General features: G+C 33.4%; 1 protein-coding gene across 1 annotated transcript in view; it reads left to right on the forward strand.

The window, feature by feature from the left end:
* Nucleotides 1–25,387, forward strand: part of LOC140447622 (heterogeneous nuclear ribonucleoprotein L-like) — a 182,798-nt gene that overhangs the window by 134,511 nt on the left and 22,900 nt on the right. Inside the window, exon 2 of the mRNA XM_072540380.1 lies at nt 13,048–13,125. The gene's annotated coding sequence lies outside the window, so the exon portion shown is untranslated. The remainder of the gene's footprint in view (nt 1–13,047; nt 13,126–25,387) is intronic.

Raw genomic sequence — 25,387 nt, forward strand, 5'->3', positions numbered from 1 at the left:
ATATATTTAACAAATAAAAATAAGTGTTCATACCTTCTTCTTCTTCTTCCTTATCTTCCCTTTTCTACCAAAGGTTGGTGATCATCATACGATATGTTGCTCTGTTTTGTGCCGTATGTATTATGTGTGCATCTTCTGGTATTTGGAACCATTCGTTTGAGTTTCTCAGCCAGAATTATTTCTTTCAAACCACTTCTACCTTCAATCTTGCCTTACACTATGAGGCATTCTCCATAGTAATTAGAGATGGTTCGTAAAGCATTGGTATGAGTTTTTTACAGAACTCTCTTTAATTTAGTGGAAAAAAAATAGTCCAGCATTTTCAACAAACCCATTACTAGGTCAAGCATGTAAAACAACGAAGTGTTTTCGGAGCATTTTATGATGCTCGTTATATTGTCACCTTGCCATATATGTTTATACGACCCTTTCAAAAATATCTAAGTTTTCCCAAAAAAAGAATAACTGAAGTCGGCTTGGACTTAAATAATTCTTCGTATAGTGCCTTAAAAAGTATAACGCTTTAAACACAATATTTGGCTTTTTGCAAAGGACTCTCCTAAGAGTTTAAAGTTATCAAGTTTTCAAGCATATCCACAGTGTTTTAAAAGTCGCGACAAACTTGTATGTTTTCTTATTTTTTGGACCTACATTAAGTAACGGAATTGTAACGTCTTAACCTTTTACTTTCATATCATATACGTCTCTAATTACTTTTGTTACAGCAGGCCTGATGTTTTCAGTTTTTATTTTGAATCGTCAATCGCTTTCTTTTTCCTTCTTAAAATAATCTTAAAAAAATAAAATACTAGATCAACACTCTAATATCACTTCGGTAAATAACCTAGAGTCAGGGAAGTTGATGCTTCATCAATACTCTGCTAGAACTCCCAGGATGGTTGGCCTTTGGTCAATAACCAAAGGCCCGGTGGAGTTCCTACCAGATCAGTACGTTGGAGAACTCGATTCTCTCTTGCGGCGTACGTTGTTTTATACCGTTGCCAGTCTTTCATCTAAAGCGCTTATTGATGAAAGTGGAACGTAGCGATGGAAGTGCGTGTGTACAGGACGGTGGTAAGCTGACGGCGATAGCTGGCAATGTACATCGTTACAAGCCACTAAGTTTGTCATCTATAGAAGCCACATAACGTCAAGTACGTTAAAGACGAACTACTGCAAGAACATGGGCATTAGGTATTACAGCTATCTCCATATCACTGTCAGTACAATTTGATAGAGTTGGTCTGGGGAATTTGTAAATCGTACCATAGAATACTGCATTAAGTAAAGAAACATCTGAATTGAGCTAATTGTGTAATGCAAACTGAGAAATTGATACAATATTATTGCTCATCACATACGACGAAGAGAAAACACTAGTTATATAACTAGGAGACAATTCAGATGACAAGGCTTGGTCCACAGTCCAGGTGAAGAGGACAACTGACTTTCATGTATTAATTATTAAGATTGTAACGATGAAGAATTTAAATTATAATGCATTTTCCAATTTTAAATCCAATAAAATTTTATTTGAATATTATGTGCATGTAGGTAATTTATTTTTTTTTATATTTTTCCAATTAATAATGTTATAACTAGCCTATAATCTTGTTTTGATGTTCTGTTGAAATAAATAAAATTTCCCAAAGTTTAACACACAAAAGATTGCATTTTATGTACTAAAAAGGCCTAAATACAATTTTGACACAAGAAACTAGTGTTTTTATCGACCAGTCAGTTTTTCTGCTTTGCATTTTTGGCGCATAAATATATATTTTTTGTAATTCGATTGAGATTGATTAATTTTAATTTAAAAGTATATTTCTCTCTGCCATTGGTAATTTATTTGACAGTTTCATCTTACTTAAGTGGTTTTTAATACACTCGCGATCATAAAATCCGGGTCATCTTGAAAATTTCAAGTTTCTTAAATATTTTTGCCTCTGGTGCAGTAATAACCTTTTTTTGGCTAATGTATTTTTTATTTGTCATCAATGTTTGTTTTGAAAGAAAAAAAATGGTTTTTTATTGTTTTTATTGAAAAAACAGAAAACAAATCAAATTGTTGATAAAACAGACATACGAAAAAAAATGGAAAATACAGAACGTGGTAAAAAATCAGTGAAATTTCAATGACCAATATCGTGTATTGCCTCCCCTTGCTCTAATAACCTCTTGCAGACGACGGGACAAACTCTCAATTTTTCTCCGGATTACATGTTGTGGTATGTTATTCCACTCTGTCACTAACAGATCATTAAGCTCCTGTGCGTTGTTAGGAGGAGGTGTATGGGTTTGAATACGTTTTTTCAAATCGTCCCAGAGATGTTCGATGGGATTCAGGTCCGGAGACCTAGCTGGCCAGGGTACCCTCGTAATTCCAACTTCGTCCAAGTATTACATACTGATCCTGGCAACGTGCGGTCGCACGTTGTCCTGCATAAAAACGGCGTTTTCTCCAAGCCCTGCCATGTTGGGCATAACATGTTCTTCCGGAATCTCCGTAATGTACCTTCGTGCAGTTAGGGACCCATTTTCTTACACGTCCATCGGATCCAGTTAGGCAAAAACGGGATTCATCTGAGAATAACACTTTGCTACAATCGTTAATTCCCCAATGCGCGTATTGTCGAGCAAAAGCTAGTCGTGCAACTCGAGGCACCCGGCGAAGTGGCGGTCATCTAGCCATTACCCGAGAAGACAGTCAAGAAGAACGAAGTCTTCTTCTGACTGTTGCAACACTAAAATTGCGATTTCGTACTTCCTCTAGATGATTTTGATGCATAACCGCAGTTGAGGTCCGGTTTCGTAAAGCCTGAAACACAAGGAAACGGTCATCTAGTGCCTTGGTCGTTCTTCTTCGTCCAGAGCCAGGTCGCCTGGTTAGCAAACTTGCCTCCTGAAAGCGTTGAAGCACTCGTTGAACCGTAGAAAGGCTTACGCCAACAGTTCTTGCGACTTGCCGTTGAGTGTGACCGTCTTCCACAAGTGCAACAATTTGTGCCGTTTCAACAACAGTCAAAGGCATTTTTGTCAAAAAATAAACACTAATAAACACTAATGGGGGCAGTAATAAACGTTTGTCCGTTGCATTTGAACAGAAAGTCGAAGTACAAACGAGACATTTAAAACAAGCGGAGTTACAGGTAGCGTTCATTTTGGGAAGTGTGAACTTTACAGACAAAAATCGGCACTATTGGAATTCTTTGTTACAAAGGAAACCGCAACAATTCTGAGAAACATGCATTAGTTTGTATTTGTGTTATTATTATTTACGATAAAGCTCGTTAAAAATGAAATATCGGTGATTTTCAAGTTGACCCGGATTTTATGATCGCGAGTGTATAAAATCGGCCAAAAAGAGTTAAACGGACTATATAAAATTGTTTTGAGTATAAAAAGGAAAAGACAGTTAAGATTTGATGCAATTTTTAGATTCCCCATGTCTCTAATAACATCTTTATCAACGTCTGTTTTGCCTTGCAATTCTTAGAAGGCACAGATTAAAGTGAAATTCTGAATTTGGTTTCGAAAATTAGTTTACGGATGTTTTGAGTATGGTACGGATTTGTTAATAATTTTTATATCAATTTAGACTGAGGCAAATTACCTACAGAAAAAATTACATCGCTATTTATCGACTTGTTTCTATTCTTTAATATGCGAAGCAAATATATGAAACTTAAATAATAAATTGACTTTTATGGAGATAAGCTAACAGACATGCCCCATTTTCCGAGTGTAATATTAAGACATGATATTTGTAAAATGAGATGTAGTATTCACAGGGCACGTCGGATCATAAATTTTCACGTAAAGTCTTGAGTGCTACTTTTAAATTTATGAAATCAGATCTGCGAATGTGGAATGCTATGCCAGGAATTTTTCGTTAGACTAAACCATCTTTATTTTAAATGGGATTTATTATAAATATAACCAGAATCATCTTATACGTATATTAAGGGTTTACACTTCAGCCATGTATTGTTTTAATCACAAAAAAATACGAATTATTTACTTAATTATTTAATTTTCTATTTAGTTACTTTTCTAAATAGATCGTAAAACATGATTCTACGAAAACCTACTTGATAGTAAGGAGCAACAGTAGAAAGTAAAACACTATTTATTGCTTACAATAATAAAACAAAAATCAATTAATATACTGTTGTAGTTCTTACTAGCACAGAGTACTTAATTGCTATCTAATAAATGGCAAGATACTGACAAAATAGTTAAGATTGTCGAGAAGTAACTATGAAAGCAGAGTTAGTTCCCGACGTTCCAAAGCTTTTTACAAATACGTGAGATCAAAATCATTCTGTACAAAAACTAGTATACCATTATTAGCAAAACCTAAAAGCGAAATATGCTTAAAGGAAGAGGTTTGTGAATTTTTTCCTGAAACATTTTTTAGTACATTTACAGTTGACCCGGAGGCTACAGTTTCAGATTGCCTCCTACTGACCGAATATTGGAAAGTTTATCAACAATTGGCATTTCTACTGAATTGGTTAAAGAGGTATTAGGTTCTTTAAGACTATTGCGTCTCATGGATCGGAAAATATTTTACCATTATTATGTTATATTTGTGCAATACTTTAGCGGCTCCAATAGCATCTTTACTTGCCAAATCTTTGCAAACAAATTTAATTCCAACTTCATGGAAATCTGGTATAGTAAAACCGATATATAAAAGTGGAAATAAACTTATTTCAAATAATTATCAACCGTTAACCGTTCCACCAACATCAGTTAAAATAATGGAAAATTTAATAGCTAATAAATTAGTATTCTTTTGTTAGAGCACAATGTTATTCCAGTCTCTCAACACGGATTTCTGCCGAATCCTTCTTTAACTAGCAACTTCCATCTGGCTTTTAATGAATGGACGAATATGAGCCGATTGAATGATTTATATAGATTTTTCCCGTGCATTTGATAAGGTACCCATAAAAAATTAATGCTGAAGCTAGATCTTTACGGCGTATGTGGTGAGTTATTATTGTAGTTAGAAAATTTCCTTTCTGAAAGAACTTTTTTAAAGTGGAAAATGACTACGATATTCTGCATGAAATTTTGGGCATGAGAAAGCTGTCGGCGCAATGGCTGCCGCGTTTTCTTAATCCGAACAACAAGCGCAACCGTAAGACCACTTCAGATCAGTGTTTGACGCTATTTAAGCGTAACTCGAAGGAGTTTCTACGTCGTTTTGTAACCGTTGACGAAACAAAAATCCACTGATACACACCAGAGACCAAGGAACAGTCGAAACAGAAAACCATCCTATTAGCAGGATAGGTGAAGGCAGCCATTTTCTGGAATTTATTAGAGGTGCTTTACATCGACTACCTGGAGAAATCCGAAACAGTCACAGGGCTCTACTACGCCAAATTATTGGTACGATTCGACGTGGAATTGCAAAAAAACGACCCCATTTGGCGAATAAAAGTGCTCTTCCACTATGACAACGCAACAGCTCATACCTCCATCGTCGCCATAGCGAAATTAGTTAGATTGGGCTACAAACTGTGGCTCCATCCACCGTATTCTTAAGATTTGGCCCCATTCGACTTTTTTTTGTTTCCAAACTTAAAAAAGGCATTCGCCGGGCAGAAATTTAAGTCGAATGAGGAGGTCATTTCCGCCACAGAAGCCTACTTTGTATACCTCGAGAAACTGTATTTTTCAGATGTTTTAAAGAAGTTGAATAATCGCTGGGTCAAGTGTATCGAGTTAAAAAGAGACTATGTTGAAAAATAAATCGCTGATTTACCAAAGTTTTTCATTTGTAAGCTAAGTACTTATTGGACCGCCCTAGTATTACTATCCAGATATCGTTAATACTCTTCACCAGCTATTAGAATGGAGTATGGAATGGGCTATTCCAATAAATACGCGTAAGTGTTGTGAAATAAAATATGGATATAATAATCCATATATTTTTTGTATGGCGTTCCTCTAAACCTGGTACAGGAAATTAATTATCTTAATGATCTTGTGCTTACGGTCAACCAAACATAAGTAAATCGAACTCTGCTTTATACTTTATATCAAAAGCTTTTCGTAGACTGTCTCCAGACTTGTTTTTCAAAGTCTACAAAAGTTATGTCTGACCTCACCTAGGATTTGCAGTGTCAGTTTGATCACCCCATTTGCAAAGGGACATTAATTTATTAGAAGGAGTACAACGAACAGCTACCTTTTAATTATGGAAGATTAAACTATGAAACTCGACTAAGCTCAAGTTGTCTCCTTTAACTCATAGAGAATATTAAATCATAGAACATCAAACTTTTTTAATATCAACCAAGATGCTAAACTAGGAGATCATAACTATAAATTGAAAAAGGAGTTTTTTAAAACTACATACTGAAAGGCACAATTTTTTGGTTAACTGAGTTTTTGATAATTGGAACAGTTTAAGTGATGACGTAGTAGTATTTTAAATAGTTTCAAAAATAAGTTTTAGTAAAAATTAACTGGATGTTAACTCTGTAGAATTTTTTTAATTGTTTTATGAAAACTGTTATAAACCTAAGGATATATTTATTGTATATGATTTCTCTTCGTTATTCTCCGTTCACAAATTGTTGAGAGCACGAAACTCATAAAATGGTCGTAAATCATAGGCGTTCCTGAGGTGTTTATTCATTAAATAATAATATAATGTTTTAATACTGTTATATATAATATTAATAATATTTTAATACTAATATATTTAGCAAAAAAACAATTAAAACTTTCACGGCTAATGTTGGTTATTATATTACATTAATAAAAATAAGAATTTAACCATTAACAATTTTGTTAATAAAAATACCTTATCTCTTTGGATATTTCAATACTAATCTTCGCGTTTAATCACTTTACTAGAAAACCTGGAATTCATATCCGAAGGTACTATTCGTTGCAAAATAATTAGGATGGAATACCCCAGATTTTTAATAATATAATGGGAATAAAGATGCTGGCTTTGGCCACGTGCCTCGTCTGTTCAGTTTATATTCCAAACTTAACTTGAAAGGGTGAAGTTATTACGAACGAAAACAATTTTTTTGTTTAGTACGTTTTTGATCGCATGTAATTTACGGCTCGTCAGTGTTTCCGCGTCTACGGCAGTAATTAGCGTCTCGAATATTTCTTTTGCAAATTATATGCAGTGCGTGAGTGATCTTTTATTCCATATACCTACGAACATATACGTACCTTTCGCTCGTGCTCGTTTTGTTGGATTGTTTGTGATGGCTTCATCATCAACATCATCAAGTTTTACACCGGTACTGTTGCGTACAGTCAGTAAGTCTGTCTATTCACCAAGAGAGAAAACTATTGTCCTGAATATTCACGATGCTCTGGTTTCTCAGAATCCCACAAACACTGTTCGCAACATAGTCGAAAGTTGTGCCAACATGACTGGCGTAGGAGAGTCAACTATATATAGGTTCCTATCCGAAAGAAAAAAACACGGTATAGCTAACCCAAACACAAACGAACACTTAAAGAGAGGGAAAAAGCCTATTGAAATTGATGAATTTGCCAAAAATGGTATTCGAAGGAAAATTCATGGATTTTTTTCAAAAAAGAAATACCAAACCTAAACAAAATTTTACAAAAAGTTAGAGACGACCCGGATTTGCCTCATATCGGACGAACTAAATTGTGGCAAGTTTTAAAAGAATTAAATTTCCGGTGGGAGAAATTAGACCGAAAATCACTTTTGATTGACCGGGAGGAGATAATATGTTGGAGAAGAATTTATCTAAAATCCATACGAAAATTCCGAGCTGAAGGAAGGCCCATCTTCTACCAGGATGAAACGTGGGTAAACTCAGGTCATACTCTAAAAAAAATGTGGTCAGATAAAAATATATTAAGCTCCAGGCAAGCCTTTATGGAAGGTTGGTCTACTGGTATCTCCCCACCTTCTGGTAAAGGCAGTAGATTAATAATTTCTCACATTGGCAGTGAAAAAGGATTTGTTAAGCATGGTTTGTTGGAATTTCAGTCCAAAAGCACAAAATACTATCACGAGGAGATGACAGATGATGTTTTCGAAGAGTATTTTGAGCAGATGATTGAACACATACCACCAAATTCATTTATAGTATTAGATAATGCACGTTATCATTCACGACTAGTAGAAAGACTTCCAGCGACTGCGTGGAAGACACATGATATTCTTGACTGGCTGCGGAATAAGTATCTGCCTTACAAAGATGGAATGGTAAAAGCAGAACTTTGAAAAATTGCCCGGCAACACAAATCTAAGTTCAAGAAATACGTAATGGCGGAAAGGCGAAACATCACAGTCCTTAGACTTCCACCCTACCACTGCGAAATAAATCCAATTGAACAATTTTCATTTGGGCACAAATGAAAAGTTATGTGGCTAGAAAAAATACGTCATATAAAGTACAAGCTGTACGTGAATTGTTATACGAGTCTTTACAACATATTACAGAACAAAACTGGAAAGATGCAGTAAGACATGTAATAGAAGAAGAACAAAAAATGTGGGATCTTGATAACATAATTGATGCGACCGTAGAGACACAACCGCTAATTAAGACGACTCGGATTCCGAAGTTGATCCTATTTTTTTTTAATTTGAATAGTTTTCTAATCGTAATTATATAAGGTAAGTAATAGTAGTTGTAATCGTATGGTATTAAAGGGGAAAGGCGCAAAGTGTCGCCTGTCAAAATTATCAATGTGTTTTAAATGTATCCATTTTTTTTTTCAAATCCTGAGAAAACTAAAAAGCATTTTTGAAAAATTTAAAGGCAGAATGAAATATTTATTAGAATAAATAAAAAGTTTCTTTTGCATGCAATATTTTCAATTAAAAATGATACTATATTTTCTCTTTTATTTTCACCCTTATTACATAACATTATAAAATAAACATTGTAGAAGTTTTCATGGACTTTCTGCCCTCAGTAATAATGTAATCTTTTATTCTGCGTTTAAATTTTTCAAAAATATTTATTAGTTTTCTCCGGATTCCAAAATAATTTATACATTTAAAACACATTGGAAATTTTGCCAGGCGACATTTGGCGCCTTTCCCCTTAATTAAATAAATGTATCTTTTACAAATGGCAAGAAACTTTTTATTTTTGAATAGAATAAAGAAGTTTTATTAAAAAATACAATTTACATAAGTACAATTTAAAAAATATATTTATTTAGTTTAAATAAATGTTTCAATCATATACTCTACGACACTGGTCGGTCATCTGTAACCATTCAAAATACCCTCGTAATAGGATTATAAGGTATTCTATTCCTTCAGATACAAGGTGGGTTAGTCGAAAAGATCTTAAACCGTCAGTTTCAGGTTGGTTTTTACTATTATATCGTATTACCTAAATTCTCTGTATTTCAGTTCTCTAATTAGGGTTAAACTTGTAGTGAGCTATCGACAAATTGTGAACCGATTATAGAATAAATTTTGTAATCTTATGTATACTTTCTAATTGTATGTATTTTTTATAATTTTCGATTATTGTAAAAGCTTTTTCTAAGAATTAATTCTTGTGAATATTATTTTTATTTTTTATTTTTACTTTGTTAGAAAATTTGTTTATATTACATATTTAGTTTATTACCTATAAGTATTTTTTACTTTGTGCTACATTAAGCTCTGCTTTGGCTCGATATCATTGTATAATAATAATAAAAATAATAATGGCTGTGTACATAATTCTTAGTTACTTCGTTAATAGGCTGATTTAGGTATCCAGTGTACATTTTCTTTTTGGAAATACGTTTTATGTGTACATGTACATGATTTAAAATGTATATTTTAATTTCCAGGATATACTATAATTTTTTTTTAGTCGAAAATGTAGAATTGTTATTAGTATTTTGTTAAAAAAAAAAAAATCCACGCCACTAGATATAGAGTGGCTTTAAATAACTATGAAAAAAATTTCATTGAAATGTATTTAATAATAACAAAGTTATGACAACTTAATATTTTAAAACTCACTAAGCTACGAGTCAAAAAATGAACACCCTGTATCAACTAACTGTGATATACTGTATACCTTTGTCGTAGCGCTTACGAATATTTCTAATTTCTAAGATGTTGAGTAATTTCTTTATATGCCTGTCGAATTCTTGCACGAAGTTCGTCTACCTACCTTGGGCGGGTTTGATAAACTTTTTGTTTGATAACTTCCCAGAGAAAGAAGTCTAAAATTGTGAGATCTTGATGTCTGGCTAGTCAATCTATCAACGGACTACCACTGCCTATCCCATGATTTGAAAATTTTTTATTTAGTCGTTGCTTGACAGTTCTGGTGTAATGACAGAACACACATCTAACTGGATACACAAATTGAATTGTTCGTTAAGTGGATCTCATGAATGGCATTCCACAAGTGTGTGTTTAAAAATTGTAAAATGTTCTGTGAGTTCATGTTTTTATCAAAGAAAAAAAGGACCAATAATTCGCTCGTTCAGTGTATCATACCTGACATTTTTTGAGAATACTGGCTTTTATTATAGTTTATTACCAATGGGGACTACCTGCTGTCAAATAGCGACAATTTTGTAATAGAGCTACTCCATTTGTAGTTAAAGATACTTCGTTGGTAAATAACAGATGTTTAGAAAATTGATATTGTTTAAATATTCCAGTTGATTTGATCATTCTCTCCTCCTGTTTGTAAGGGGTATTTTTTAAATTAGTAGATAGATAATGTAACATATTCATAAAATATTCCATTTACTTTGATTGCCATAATGCAGTTAAGATTACGACGATCGGCATAATTTTCATGGCTATCTATTGATACAAGGTGTTCTTTGGTGACACGAAGCTTAGTGAGTTTTTAAATTTTCTCTCCGCCATCTAATTGAATACATTTGTCGTAGCGCTAACGAATATTTCTAATTACATTTCTTAGTTGTTGAGGGGTAATTTTTGCATATGACTGTCAAATTCTTGCACGAACTTCTGATTTGGGCGTGTTTGGTAAACGTATTGTTTGATAACTCCCCAGAAAAAGTCTAATGAAGAATGTCTGGGTAGTCAATCTATCAACGGACTGCCACGGCCTATCCAATGATTTGAAAAATTTTCATTTAGTCATTACTTAGAAGTTCTGGTTTAATGAACAGAACACCCATCTAACTGGATACACAAATTAAATTGTTCATTATGTATGGGATGAATGTCATCCCATAAGTCTATGTTTAAAGATTCTTTAAAAGTTCTGTGAGTTCATGTTTTTATCAAAGAAAAAAGGACCAAATAATTCGCTCGTCAGTATATCATACCAGACATTGATTTTTTGAGAATACATATTACCAATGACGATTATCTGCTGTGAAATAGCGATAATTTTGTGATGGTACTACTCCATTTGTAGTGAAAGCCACTTCATCGGTAACAGAGTTTTAGAAAATTAATATTTAAATATTCCAGTTGATTTGATGATTCTCTCCTCCTGTTGTAAGGGATCTTTTTTAAATTAATAGATAGATACTGCAACATATTCATTATATATTCTATTTACTTTGATTACCACCTTCTTCTTCTTCATCCTTAAGTAATCCAACTTTGGACATAGGCCTCCCTCAAATCAATCCGGTGTTCTCTATTTCGCGTCACTTGCTTCGAGTTGTGTCCTCCGATCTTCTTAATGTCATCAGCCCATCATATTTGTGGTCTTCCTCTGCTTCTCTTTCCTAACCATGGTCTCCACTCCATTGTTGTATTTCGTGGTTCCATCTTTTATCCTTTAGTTGGGAATTGTGTCCTGCGAAGCTCCATTTTAATTTGGCAGCATGTTCTCCTGCGTCTTTTACTTGATTACCATACTGCAGTTAATATTATGACGATCGGCATGTCTGTCATTAAATAATATTGTACAAACTTCTCTGTCACTTCTATCGTTATCTCCCAAAAGACATATAATTTCAATTTTTTCTCCCAAACTCAATCTTGCACCTATGACATAAAATATAATTAAAGTACTTGGAAGTAAATATGGGTGTAGTGGCATTGAACTTTTTTAAAAATGCTAAACAGTGGTATCATCGTTATGGCAACTAAGATTTAAGGTAACATCTGAGGTTTTATAGCTGTAAAGTTAATAATCTAGATGCTTTCCATAATTTTTTATGCTATTTTCAACATTTTTTTTTGTGCAGCGATGGTTTATTATTAAAATTATTTAAAAAATAATAATTTTCTTGGCTATCTATTTATACAGGCGACACGAAGCTTACTGAGTTTTAAAATTTTAAGTTGTCATAACTTCGTTATTAAGAAATGTATTTTAATAAAATTTTTAGCATAGCTAATAAAGCTACTCTCAATCCAGTAGCATAAGATTTTTTAATAAACATGTCCCTAATAAAAGTCTTCATTTACGACTAAGAAAAAGTATCGTAGTATGCTCTGAAAATTTGAGTAAACATTTTAAATTATATCCCGAATTAGATCTTTTATTACATTTGAAAAAAAAATTGATTAAAATTGGTTACCAGCTTCAAATTTTATAGGGGTGTTTCAAATTTTATTATTGACAGGAAGTTCTTCCTCTTTATTATAAATTCTATTTTCTATATATTTCACATGATTTATTACTAAATCCTTTTTTTTCTACATTTTTTAAATGTACATAATTTACTTTTAGTAATAAAGTCTTCATATTATGTTTTAGATATAATTTACTTTAAGTAATAAAGTCACCCATTAGAAATATTAAATTTTACTTCTTTTACACTAACAGTGGCTGTATTTAAAAAAAAATACATAATATTATAATTTACAAAGGTTTATTAAAGTATTATCTGTAGAAATATATGTCTAAATAACTTCTCTTGTTTAATTACCTGTATTTAAAAAAAAATAACATATTTTACAATTTGCAAAGGTTTATTAAAGTGTTATCTCTAGAAATATAGGTATAAATAACTTCTCTTCTTTAATTACCTAATATTAACATGTAAATAACATATTCCCTGTTTATATATATTTTTTATTTTTTGTGCACAAACGTAACTGTGGTTTTTATTTTGCAGTGAAAGAAAATACAAATAACGGTCGTCCGCAGCCGTTGCTCCAGGAACCTCATTTTGGATCACGACCGCAACCATACAGTAAGTTTGTTCATTCCCTTTTTTTATAATTTATACAATTTAAAACATGATTATTTAGAAAATGCTTATGGCATGTACTAAAATTATTGAGTTTGTTCTTCTTCTTTGTTCTTTATAATAGACAAAGTAACTGTTTAATTTTCGGTATTTTCTAAACAGTCACCAGCGTTTATTGTGGTCGCGAGATGTTCTTAGTATTCTGTTTTGCGTCATTCTATCAATATCCTTATTCCATTCTATTTTTGTTTTTTACCTGTTCAATTTTTTACATGCAAACAATACTATATTTTTTATCCTAAATCAAATCCTAAATTACCAACGTCCATTTCAAATCATAACCTAAGCCAACCCTTAATAATACCTCCTACTCCTGACTCTAACCCTACCCCCAAGAAATACAGACATTCTTAGACAATGCAAAAGAAAAATTGCTCTCTCTAATGTTGACTCCTGGAGACAACGTTGTTTATTACCTCTCTGATTATGATGTCCGTAACCAACAGATACTTTTTACGCCTCTTTTAGTGAACGACCATTCACAAAGAAACAGTACCATGTATACAGTGAAAAAATACCGCGAATGCGTTATAGACAAACACTGCTAATCCGCTAAAGACAACTAAAACGAGAATCCACGCGTGTAAATACCGTGAATAAGAACCTGTTATTTGATAACCGAAATATGCTTATATGAATACCGCGAGTGTATATAACAGTAATATTGGTAATTTAAAAGACAGGAGTAGATGTTACATACGAAATCTATGTGGATGCCTTATGTTACTGAGAGGAAAACTGGAACCTAAATAGCCTTCTAATGGTGATACAAAATTAAAAGCGGGCACTTGTTAAAAGTACTGATTTGAATATTAATGAACAGAAAGAAGTTAAAAATACATTTTTTAAGTGATGGTTTCTTCCTCAATCAGTGAAAAACAGATTAAAGAAATAACTATAAGTACTTCGTTTAGTTCTGCAATTATTAAAGCTCAGACACAAGAGCCTCAACCTATGAAATCACTTCCAATACCATTAGTACCCTATACGTTACCGGCTAGTCTCTCTTAAAGAATTTGCTAGCAGCACATACAGTTACTTTTTAAACTACTTCAAAAAAAAAATGTCATTACGAAAACTGTAATATCTGCACCGCACATTATTTCTAAAGATTCCTCCTCCACCACATACAATAGTACTTTGGTTTTAAGTCAAGCTCCGTTTACACAAAATGTTTTAGTCTCTGTTCTAATTCTAACAACTGTCAATTTATCTCCACCTTTGGTGGAGAATGGTGGTTGGAATTTATCTCCCAACAACAGCCTCTGCAGTACACAACAATATTGCTGCCATGATGGCTCAGCCTGTCTTGCCGCTTCCTGGTACGGTAAACGTTAATATAACGTGTTCGTTGTTTATTACCCCTTAGGTTTAAACTTTTACTAACCAAACCACGCACCCAGTGGTCTCTCTTTTCTAAAAAATTCTACATACCTGGACGAATCCACGCGTGTGAAGCCTGCTTATATGACGACTACCAGTCCGCGAGTGAATATAACAGTTATATTGGTAAGCTTTTTTATAAACTTGATTCAGTTATTGTCTGTACAACATTTAATTACCTCTCCTAACTATTTTGAACCACACCTATTGGTACAATCTTAAAACTCTGAAATTATTTTAATAATTTCCAGATGTTAACCGAACCTATTTTGCACTACTTTCTGATGTTTTAACTTCTTTTCCCACAATATAAAGTTTTATATCGAGGCCAAGTGAGTCAATTGTCAAATTGATTTGAAAAATCAAAGGTTACCATGATTTATACAGTTAAAAAAATTTAAGTGTGAAATAAAAAAACTATTGATATCGACATTTACAGGAAACTAAACATTAGACCAGATAATTACTGTGTTGTAATTCTGTTGCATTACTTGTTGAGTTTTTTATAGGTTTCCTAAGAATTTACAATGAAATTACTTCTTTTAATACCCTCTTCTTCGCAGTAGGTAGAGGTTACAATTTCAGCAAATTGTTACCAGTTTTAAGTGATCCTTAAAAGTGATTTTGATTCAAACCAGTCCAGTGTCTGTGCCTATCTGTTGAGCTATCAACATTGTCTTCTGCTCGGAGCCTTCTTCCTACGATCTTCTTCAATATTAAGCTTTATTATTAATCTTAGTCTTTTGACACTTTTTACAATTTATCTATTTATACCGATTCTTCTTAAAACTATTTCTTTGTGTTTTTTAAACCACAAACATCTTCCTTACTTGTTACTGCATCAATGAGATTTTGGATTCCCCCTTAACTAAAAGCTAGTATAGCTCTAGCTCTGAAATAGAAAAAAGAATAGATGCCTTTGAGATGTATATATATATATATATATATATATATATATATATATATATATATATATATATATATATAATATATATATAATATATATATATATATATATATATATATATATATATATATATATATATATATATATAGACGAATGTTGAGAATTCCATGGGTACAAAGAGTTACTAATGTTGAGGTACTTCGTCGCATGTGTAAACAAAAAATGCAATACTTGGGTTATGTGTTGATTGGCGAAAGATATGAATTACTTCAAGTTATACTGGAAGGAAAAGTACAGGGCAAAAGATCAGTAGGAAGACGCCAGAACTCGTGGCTGAAAGACCTGAGGAGATAGTTCGACCGCTCATTCGCAGAAATCTTTCGCGCAGCAGTTTCCAGAACTACAATTGCCATTTGGATCGCAAACCTTCGAAAGGAGACGGCATCATGAGAAGAAGAAAAGCTATGTTCACCTTTGTGCCTTCTAGAATGTTCTCAAGGGCATTTTAAGGACATGTTCAAGGAAGTTCGAAAAACTATGCAGCCTTGCCTCACACATCTTCTAATGAGAATGCTGTCGGTTAGCTCATTATCAATTCTTACAAATGCTATTTGTTACCAGTATAAATTTGTTATAAAATTAATGTCAATTTAGTACAGTTCCTATTTTCAAAGCAAGTTGATCATAAAATTACTAACAAGATCATTTTTCTGCCATTATCGCATACGATAAAATAAGCGTCTGGTGTTAATGTTGGTTTCTACCAATGAACTATCTTTCTTCTAATGAACTATCCTTAAATGAATTCGTTACAAGAAAGCATTAAGATAATGTCAAGGCCATTTTAAAATCTGATATATTCAAATGTTATTTTATAAAATGTTACATGGTCATAAACATAACAACAACCACAGTTATACAACAACTACTATATTTTGCATTGGAAATTCCTTAATTATCTTAAGCAAACTTTCAGCTAAATTTGCAGCAACATTTCCTTTTCTTGTTATTTCTTAATAATATCCCCAAATTAATTTAATGAGATTGAACACGCCATTTCAGGGTGTTACGAGCGTAGGCGCAAAATTTCGGGCCAATGCTTTTTAAATGCATTCATTTTTTTCGAATCCTGAGAAAACTAAGAAATATTTTTGAAAAATTTAAACTCAGAATGAAAGATTACATTATTACCGAGGGCCGAAAGTCCCTTAGAATAAACAAAAAGGTTTTTTGAATGAGATATTTGAAATTAAAAATCACACTAAATTTTCTGTTTTTTTTTCACCCCTGTAACTTATTAAAATAAACATTATAGAAGTTTTCAGGGACTTTCGGCCCTCAGTAATAATGTATTCTTCCATTCTGCGTTTAAATTTTTCAAAAATACTTATTAGTTTTTTTAGGATTCGAAAAAAATGAATGCATTTAAAAAGCATTGGCCCGAAATTTTGCGCCTCCGCTCTTAATCGAACTACTTCGTGCTATTGTTTTTACCTAACACATTAAATACATACACTGTTGTTTTTGCCAAACAATTTCGACGACTGCTTGTGAAATGTTTGTCTCGAGCAATTTACTACTAGTAGATAGGCAACAAAATGTACTGCAAACCAAATCTCAAATAAGATGGCATCATAATGAGAGGTATTTTTAATGTAGTATTTGAACATTTTGATAGCAGATATGGTTTAGAATGGTAGCTGATAGATACACTTTACGATCCCGGTAAATGTAGGTCTACTTCAGGGTCGCGACCCTGTCTATGTGAGTTGCGGTTCACTCTCACTTATCCCAACCTATCATCCTTGTAAAATGACCCCAAATTTTCTAACCCATCCTCGCATCTGTCTACCAACACGCACATGCCAGCGTGGTAGAAAAACGGCCAGGAATCCCCGTAAAATGAGCAACGAAGAAATTGCAAAGTCCTCAGTCTCCGGCAGTCTCTTGAAACCAGGCTATGGTAGCAGCCTTGGATGTAGAGGAACCGAGGGTGTTAAGAATCCCCGGAGTTGACCAGGCTATTTTAACAAACGACAACGGCAATGAATACGGTTTCTGGCAACATATAACACCAGAACATTGATAGAGGATGAAAAACTTATGGAACTTGCAAACGAGCTTAAGCATATAGTAAAATGGAATATACTTGGATTATCCGAAATACGGCGAAAGTTTGAAGGTCAAATGGTACTTTCGTCGGCAAACCTATTATAGAGGAGAGTCTTCTAATGGTGGCTTCGGATTGATGGTAAATAAAAAACATACAAAGAATATACTCACAATTAAAAGCATAAGTAATGGGACAAGACCATACGTTTAAGGGTATCTATCCATTTCATTTCCTCTGTCGAGCTTCGCTCGTGCTGTCATGAGGGCGTTGCCACAGTCTATTATTTCCTCGCGGAATGAGAGTCATTGTTGAAGTCTTTCATACTTGCTTAAGGTGAATTTGGAGACATCTGATAGGCCTGGTACGAATTGTTTCCTGCAGCATCTACCTCTTGGTAGATGCTGCTTAGACACCCTTTACAGGATTTGTACGAGGGTTAGACAGTTTTTTGGTGTTGGATCTGGGGCTTCGAGTTCAGTATCTAAGTTGTCAAAATACTCAGTCTAGTTGGCATTTTTGAGAATGAAACATCTTCGGAAGGGTATCTCGGTTATTTTGATAGCTGCATAAATTTGGTCACTTATTGGCCTATGTTGAGTTTTGATATTGTACCATAGACATTTTTTATACAGGAATGTTAAATTTTCTCACTTACAAAGTAATTATCAGGGTTGTAACCGCGTTGCCACATCTTGACGTTAAACGAACATACATGACAGCTTTGTGTTGTGTATTAGAGAGAGTCGATTGATATCTGCCCATTCTTCCAGCAGCTGATCATTTGCATTGATTTCATTATAGCCTCATGATATACTGTGTCTGTTAAATCTTGTACTACGAACCGAATTTCCGGTTCTGAATTGACTGGTTTTCCGGGCGGTTTATAGATGGATGATACCATGAAGGCCCAGCTCTGATTGGTGTTATTATTGGTCACCTATTGTGCGGTGTTTCGGTAACAAGGCGCTTGCCTTCAATGTTGGGCCTGCTCGAGTTTTAATCTCTGTTTGTTTACGGCAATCATGTTATGTCCTAATTATGGGTGTGGCACAGATGGGAGTTATATATTATTTATCTTTTGTAATGTCCTCGATGTTCAGAATAACATTTGTCAGTTTTGAGAAGAGCTTAGAAGGATTATCCACTGCCTGAGTGTTTCAGGGAGCGTTGGCATTTAGAGCGGTAGACTCCAAAAAACGGTGACAAAATTACCAATAAGCCATATGAATATATTACTTTTCTTAGTTACGATGGCTCTATATAATTTATTTAATGAATTGCTGTATTATTTTCCTTCTGTGTGATGACTGCGGAAACTGAACCCATTTGCCAAACTGGGCAAATTGCTGCAACAGAAACAGAAAATTCTTGAAAAGTTACGGATATTTGTTTTATATTATATCGGCTATTTCAAAGGTTTTTTGAAATGCCTTAAAAACTTTTTAGATGAAAAGTACGCGACAATCTGTGTAAACTTATTTCGTTCGGCTCCATTAAACCAAACAATTACTTTAGAAATAATGTTACACAACAAAGCTAAATTTGAACGACGACAGCGTAGCAATTTTATATAGCCAGCCAATTGGAGCAGTTATTTAAACTATATAATTAACGAGAAGTTAAATTAGAGCGAAAAACAAAACGGCAAGTCCTTTACATTTAATTACTTTCTATTTATATAGAACTTTTAAATTTTACTTTGAAAACATCTGCAAATAGACTAATTTCTTTATGATTTCGCCGTTCTGGAAGATGTCATCCGGCAAATTATAAAATATTGAAGGTGGCGTAATTACTCATTTAATTTCTGAAATATCATTTTAGAAGTAAGTTAATTAGTCCAGTTTACCACGATGAAAATATAGTAAAACCTCCGATTTCCATCATTTCACATCGATTTTGATGAAATTTTGCAATTAATTTTTATGTGTCCTTAACTTTAAAATCTAGCCTATGCCGAAGTGAGTTTTTACCGTGGGCTATGCTATTTCATTGAAACTAAAAATCTTGGTACACCGCACTAAATGCATTGGAATCAGTATTTTGTATATAAAATTTTAGATTTATGTAAGCTTCCTCCGTTTACTTGTCTCTTATTTAATGAAAATACTGTAAAGAATATATCGAAAATGAGTTTGATCGAAGAAAAATACAGTCGTTGCTCATGTTTACTTAATTACTGCTTATGACACTGATAGCCACCAGAGATTGTTAGTGAAGATGTACAATATGACCACAAATTTCAGATTTCTGCACTTGTTTAAATGAATTCTTCAAAGTGATCTTGCAAGGTAAGGAAAGTCGCCAGAGGAATAAAAAATCTGATCTACTTCAGAGAAATAAATAGTACCCCTCGTCTACACCAGAGACGCTTTATCTATGTTGATAATACAGCATTGGTTGTCCAGGTAAAATGTTTCGAAGTAAAATATCCGCTGCATTAGAAGAGCTAACATACTATAAAAATAACTTTCAATCAAAACCCAAACCAAAACCAAAATCCTCAAAACCCCATTTATGCGCTTACCACCTATACAATAGTATGCTAGGAAAAAGTGAGGAGATGAGCTATTAGATCACTGCAAAAAACCAAAATATAGTAGGGTAAAACTGGATAAAGCTCTTAGATTTAAAAGCCACTTCTAAGATAAAAACCCAAAATTTCCTTAAGCAATATAATTCTTTCGAATAATTCGAAAGTTAATTAAGTTAATTAGTTATTAATTATAAATTAAAGTTAGTTCAGTAACCCTTGAAGAAGCATAGAGCTTAAACAAGGTTAAAACTCTGGAAATAGTAAACTGCGCTAAGGACCTCAGTCCTCACTTTGTGTTTCTCTACAACTTTAGTTTTGTGCAGCTCTGCCCATACTCGCCACGTTGATCACGCTATTAGTGAGAGTAGCTAAATATTATCTGATTGTGTAGAACCGATTACATTCCCTAAAATGTTTTTTTAAGCCCTTTTCTCTATTCGGATTGCCGAATATAGACCTCTCCTAATTCTTGCCATTCATCTCTATTGTTTGTAAGACGTTTTCACATTGGCCCTGCAGTTCTTTTAATATTGTCGCTCCATCGCATTTGCGTGGTCTTTTGGCTTCATATGGCTGCCAATGCCCGATTTCTTTATTCCATCGGCCATCCGTAAGACGTTTGTTATGTCCAGCCTATTTCCATTTCAGTTTAGCTGCCAGTTCGACAGCACCTTTTACTTTTGTTGTATTACGAATGTTTTCATTGGTTTTATGGTCTTTGAGTGAGATACCCAGCATCTGTCGTTCCATAGCTCTCTGAGTTTTTCTGATCTTCTCCCTAAAATATACCCTATAGTATATAGAATATATAGAATTGGGAAGAATTAAGTCCAGGCTCTAACAGACGAAAACACCAGAATCATAGAAAAAAATTAAATAAAACAACTCGTGACTAAATTATTGGAGAAGGCGATATAATTTCGAATTGTACGAGAAGTATAAAGAAATAGTTAATGGTAGAGATGTAATATGTTTTATAAATATAGGTAGACTTTGATGGGCTGGATATGTGTCAAAAGCAAATAATGAAAATTACCCTCCCAGACGAACTCTACTAGCGGCACCAGTACGAAATAGGAGTAGAGGTAGACCAAGATTGAGATGGAGGGGTGGTGTGGAACTTTTGGACGAGGATGCAAGAAAGATCAGCGCAGCAAACTGGCAACGGTTGGTAATGAACAGAAACGACTGGCTCAGGAACAGAAATAGACTGAGAAAGGTCGACGGTCAACTAGGGCTGTAGCACCACTGATGATGATGACTGAATTCTACAGCGAACTATACAAAGCCCCTGAAACACTTGAAGAAGCAATCAGTAACTTCGAAGATGTACCAGAAGCCCTAGCGGAAAAAGTATAATTCACAAATACGCTTAAAAAAAAACCTGGAAATCTTAGCAGGTATATTTACGAACTGTCTACGATTAGTATGCATACCAGACTACTGGAATACATCAAACATAATTCTTATGCATAAGAAAACGATATCAAACTATAGACCTATAAGTATACTACCAATCATATATAAGATTATCAATAACAGGTTAATAAATGCAGTAGATACTGCAGAGCCAAGAGAGCAAGCTTTATTCAGAAGTGGATTTAGTACCCTGGATCATATCCATAAGCTTCGAGAACTAGAGGAGCATGTTGTACCTTGTACAGTGTTGTACCTTGGTCACAACACACTTTTCAGTATTTCTGGTCGTTTGATAATCAATTGGCAACGCTGGTAAAATCTTTGTTAACAAAGTATATAAAGTGTGGATAGTGATAGCACGTCAAACTAAACCTGTTAAGATTTCAAGGAATTTTTATATTTTTCCGTTAAAAAGTAAGTTTCTTTGATAATCTTTAAATCATGCTTTAAATTTATAGCTTTGGTTTTATGGAAAAATTAGTATTCCGAAGACCAGATCATTTAATTACCTTGCAATTGTTTGAAGATTAGGAGTTTGTGAGCAACACTTTTAAGAATGTTGCCATTTTTACAAAATTTAGTAAGGTGGATGTACTTCGGACACAATACTCTAGTTGTACCTAGGACATGTCCTAGGTACTACTTGGTGATTCAATATTTGTAAAACATGTTTGAAAATCAGTTGTCGAACAATTATATTTATTTTTTATTTTCTTATTAATTGCAAGTTCTACAAAATATGCCATGCAGTAAACAAGGCATAAAACGAACTCTGCTCGATAAAGAGTAGTTGCGATAGGCCGTTCAATTGTTACGAAAAAAGAAAATGTCTTTTCCAGACAAATTTGAAAAATCAGTAGAACTACACTGAGGCGTCATTTTCAACATTGTACTGATACATGAAAGAAAACTAGTACCTTACGCGATAATTTAATGCAGCATAAAGTCTTTACAGATGAAGAAGAGCTAATGTGCGATTATATTAAAGAGCCTGCAGAGGCTGATTTACAATATGGATTCACTCTAAAAAAACGTTCAGATTGTGCCCTATCAGTTTGCAAAGCATAATAATAAAAAGTATCTGAAAACATGGGATGAGCATAAGATGGCCGGAGATTACTGGTTACGCATTTTTCGCAAAAGAACTCCACAACTTAGTTTACAAAAGCCAGAAGCCACAAGTTTAGCCCGTTCGACTGGTTTCAATAAAAACCAACGTAGCCGCAGTATTTACAAACTATAAGGCTGCATTGTCAAAGTGTTCTGAGATTTTACTTCTGCTGTATGCAACATTGATGAAACCGGACTCTCCTTTGTACATGTTCCACCAAAAATCTCAGGACCTAAAGTACCTTGGCTTCTAGCCAAGCGAAACAATATTATTTTAGTGACATTTTACTCACATACAAGCCACAAGCTGCAGCTACTAGACAGAGGAGTGTTTGAGTCCAGGATATGTGGGTAAACCAATAACTATTTACAATGTGGCTTCATTATTTCCAGTATGTGGCAGCATTTCCACTAGCTTTTACTACCAATAATATTATGCAAGCATTCAAAGGTACGAGAATGTATCCAGTTAACGAAAACGTTTTCGACGACTCGGACTATTTATCAGCACAGCTAACTTATCGTCCATATGATGTTACCTCCGATAACGAAGATACAATTACAGCCTCTAATTCTGATATTTTATATGAGACTTTCAATCAGTTGCAGAAGATGATATTTTATCTCAATCAGTCCCAGAGGCCGATACTCCATCCACATCTGTGATTAAAATATTGTTACACTAATTATGATTAGACCTCGTCCTAAAGCTGCACCAAGGAAGGGGCAGACAGAAAGGAAAGTCGTGCATTTTAACAAATACTCCAGAGAAAACTAGGATTAAAATGTTGAAAATGGCGAGTCATGTTGAATGTTGAATGTTGAAAACAAAAAAAAGAGAAAATCAAATGTTAAAGTTTCGCAACAAAATTCAGCTAAAGGCAAAAACAAGAAAAAGTCCGTTCAACTAAAAATCGTTTCTGATTCTGAATCTTCCATATCAGATGATAATTTTTCGTTACAAGAATCAGATATGTCTGAAAAATCTTTTGAAATATATGATAATGAAATTGAAAACACAAACAGTGATTCTGAAGTTTCAAAATTTCAATTAGATGATTTCGTGGTTTTCGTTCACGAAAATAATTATTTTCCTGGAAAAATTGTTGATATTATAGAACAAGAATTTGTAATAGTGTCTATGGAAAAATCACATAAAAATTGGAAACGGCCTGAGAGGGAAGATCGAAACTTATACCCAGCATGCAATATTAAACTTAAAATTGGACCTCCAAAAAAAAATTCGTTGCTCTAGGCTCTAAGCTCGTTAAGCTTTATAAAATTAGTTTAAACTACTTTCTCTTTTTTTTTAATATGTATAAAAGTTTTATTTTTCATTAACCTTGATTCCTTTAATTTTATGTTTATAATTTTTTAAAGGTTTGTTCGTTTGTTCAAATAAAATTTATTTTCATATTTATCGTATACTGTGTCCATGGTACAACATCCTTGTGTTCAAGGTACAACACCAATGTTGTATCTTGGACAATTTGTCATTATTTTTGAAGTGACCTAATTTTTGTAAACACAAATGTTACAAACATCTTACAAAAATCATATTGTTATGTCATAGTTCATTATTACACTAAAGAAGTGAGGTTGCTTTATTACTTATAACATCTTCCAAAACCAAAATTGAGTAAAAAAAGTGTCCGAGGTAAAACATATTCCCCTAATGAATAGAGCTAAAGGATATGAAATACCGCTAGCTTTAACCTTCATAGAGTTCGACAAAGCTTTAAATTTTATATATCACAAGGCAGTAATAGAAGCTTTGACCAACCTAGGCATTGATAAACTGTTCATAGAGACTTTAGCAAATATGTATATACAGAATAATTTCCCACTACCAGAGGCGTCCGACAAGGAGATGCAATATCCCCAAAGCTCTTCACCGCAACCCTAGAAAACATATTCAACAAAATAAACTGGCAGAATAAAGACGAAGCTGTATATATATATATATATATATATATATATATATATATATATATCTGTACCGGGACCTGCTTCACACCAATGTACGCCTACCGGCAAGTAGTCGAATTCAGTCCCTACAAGACTTCCGACGAGACAGGTTATGCAGAACTGTTTGTAGTGATTGTTTTTTATTTTATTTGTTTTGTGACGATGCAATAATACAATATTATAGAGTCGACCAACAATTATTTTACAAAACCCATATATATATATATATATATATATATATATATATATATATATATATATATATATATAACTTGGCTGCACCGTACTGATGACGACCAAATAGTCATAAATACGTATATCGATACACCTTCCTATTTGCGGATATATATATATATAAAATTATGTTATAAAAAATAATTGCAATCAACTTGATATATGATTTTATTCTGAACCTCGTTCCTTTCTTATATATTTCTATATATAACTGGTATTATATGGTGCTACAACTTCCAGTCCAGTTTATACGAATACATCCTTATTTTTCGTTTAAAGCTCTTTAAGTAGACGGATGGCATAAAACAGAATTTAAGCAAACGTAAAGTAATCGCTTTGTATCCTTATCAAAACAAGTGCTGTGAAATAATCTTTTTAGGAGAAACCGTTTTTGGTTTTAATATTGAACAAAAGAAAATTTACTTAACAAGATGTTTAAAATTCAGATATGTAAATTTGACCGTTTTATAAAAGTTTTCAATAGCTTTTAAAGAATTTAAGAAATACTGGATTGAATAATATAACGTAATTCAAT

Source organism: Diabrotica undecimpunctata, chromosome 8 (assembly GCF_040954645.1).
Source record: "Diabrotica undecimpunctata isolate CICGRU chromosome 8, icDiaUnde3, whole genome shotgun sequence".
NCBI lineage: Eukaryota > Metazoa > Arthropoda > Insecta > Coleoptera > Chrysomelidae > Diabrotica > Diabrotica undecimpunctata.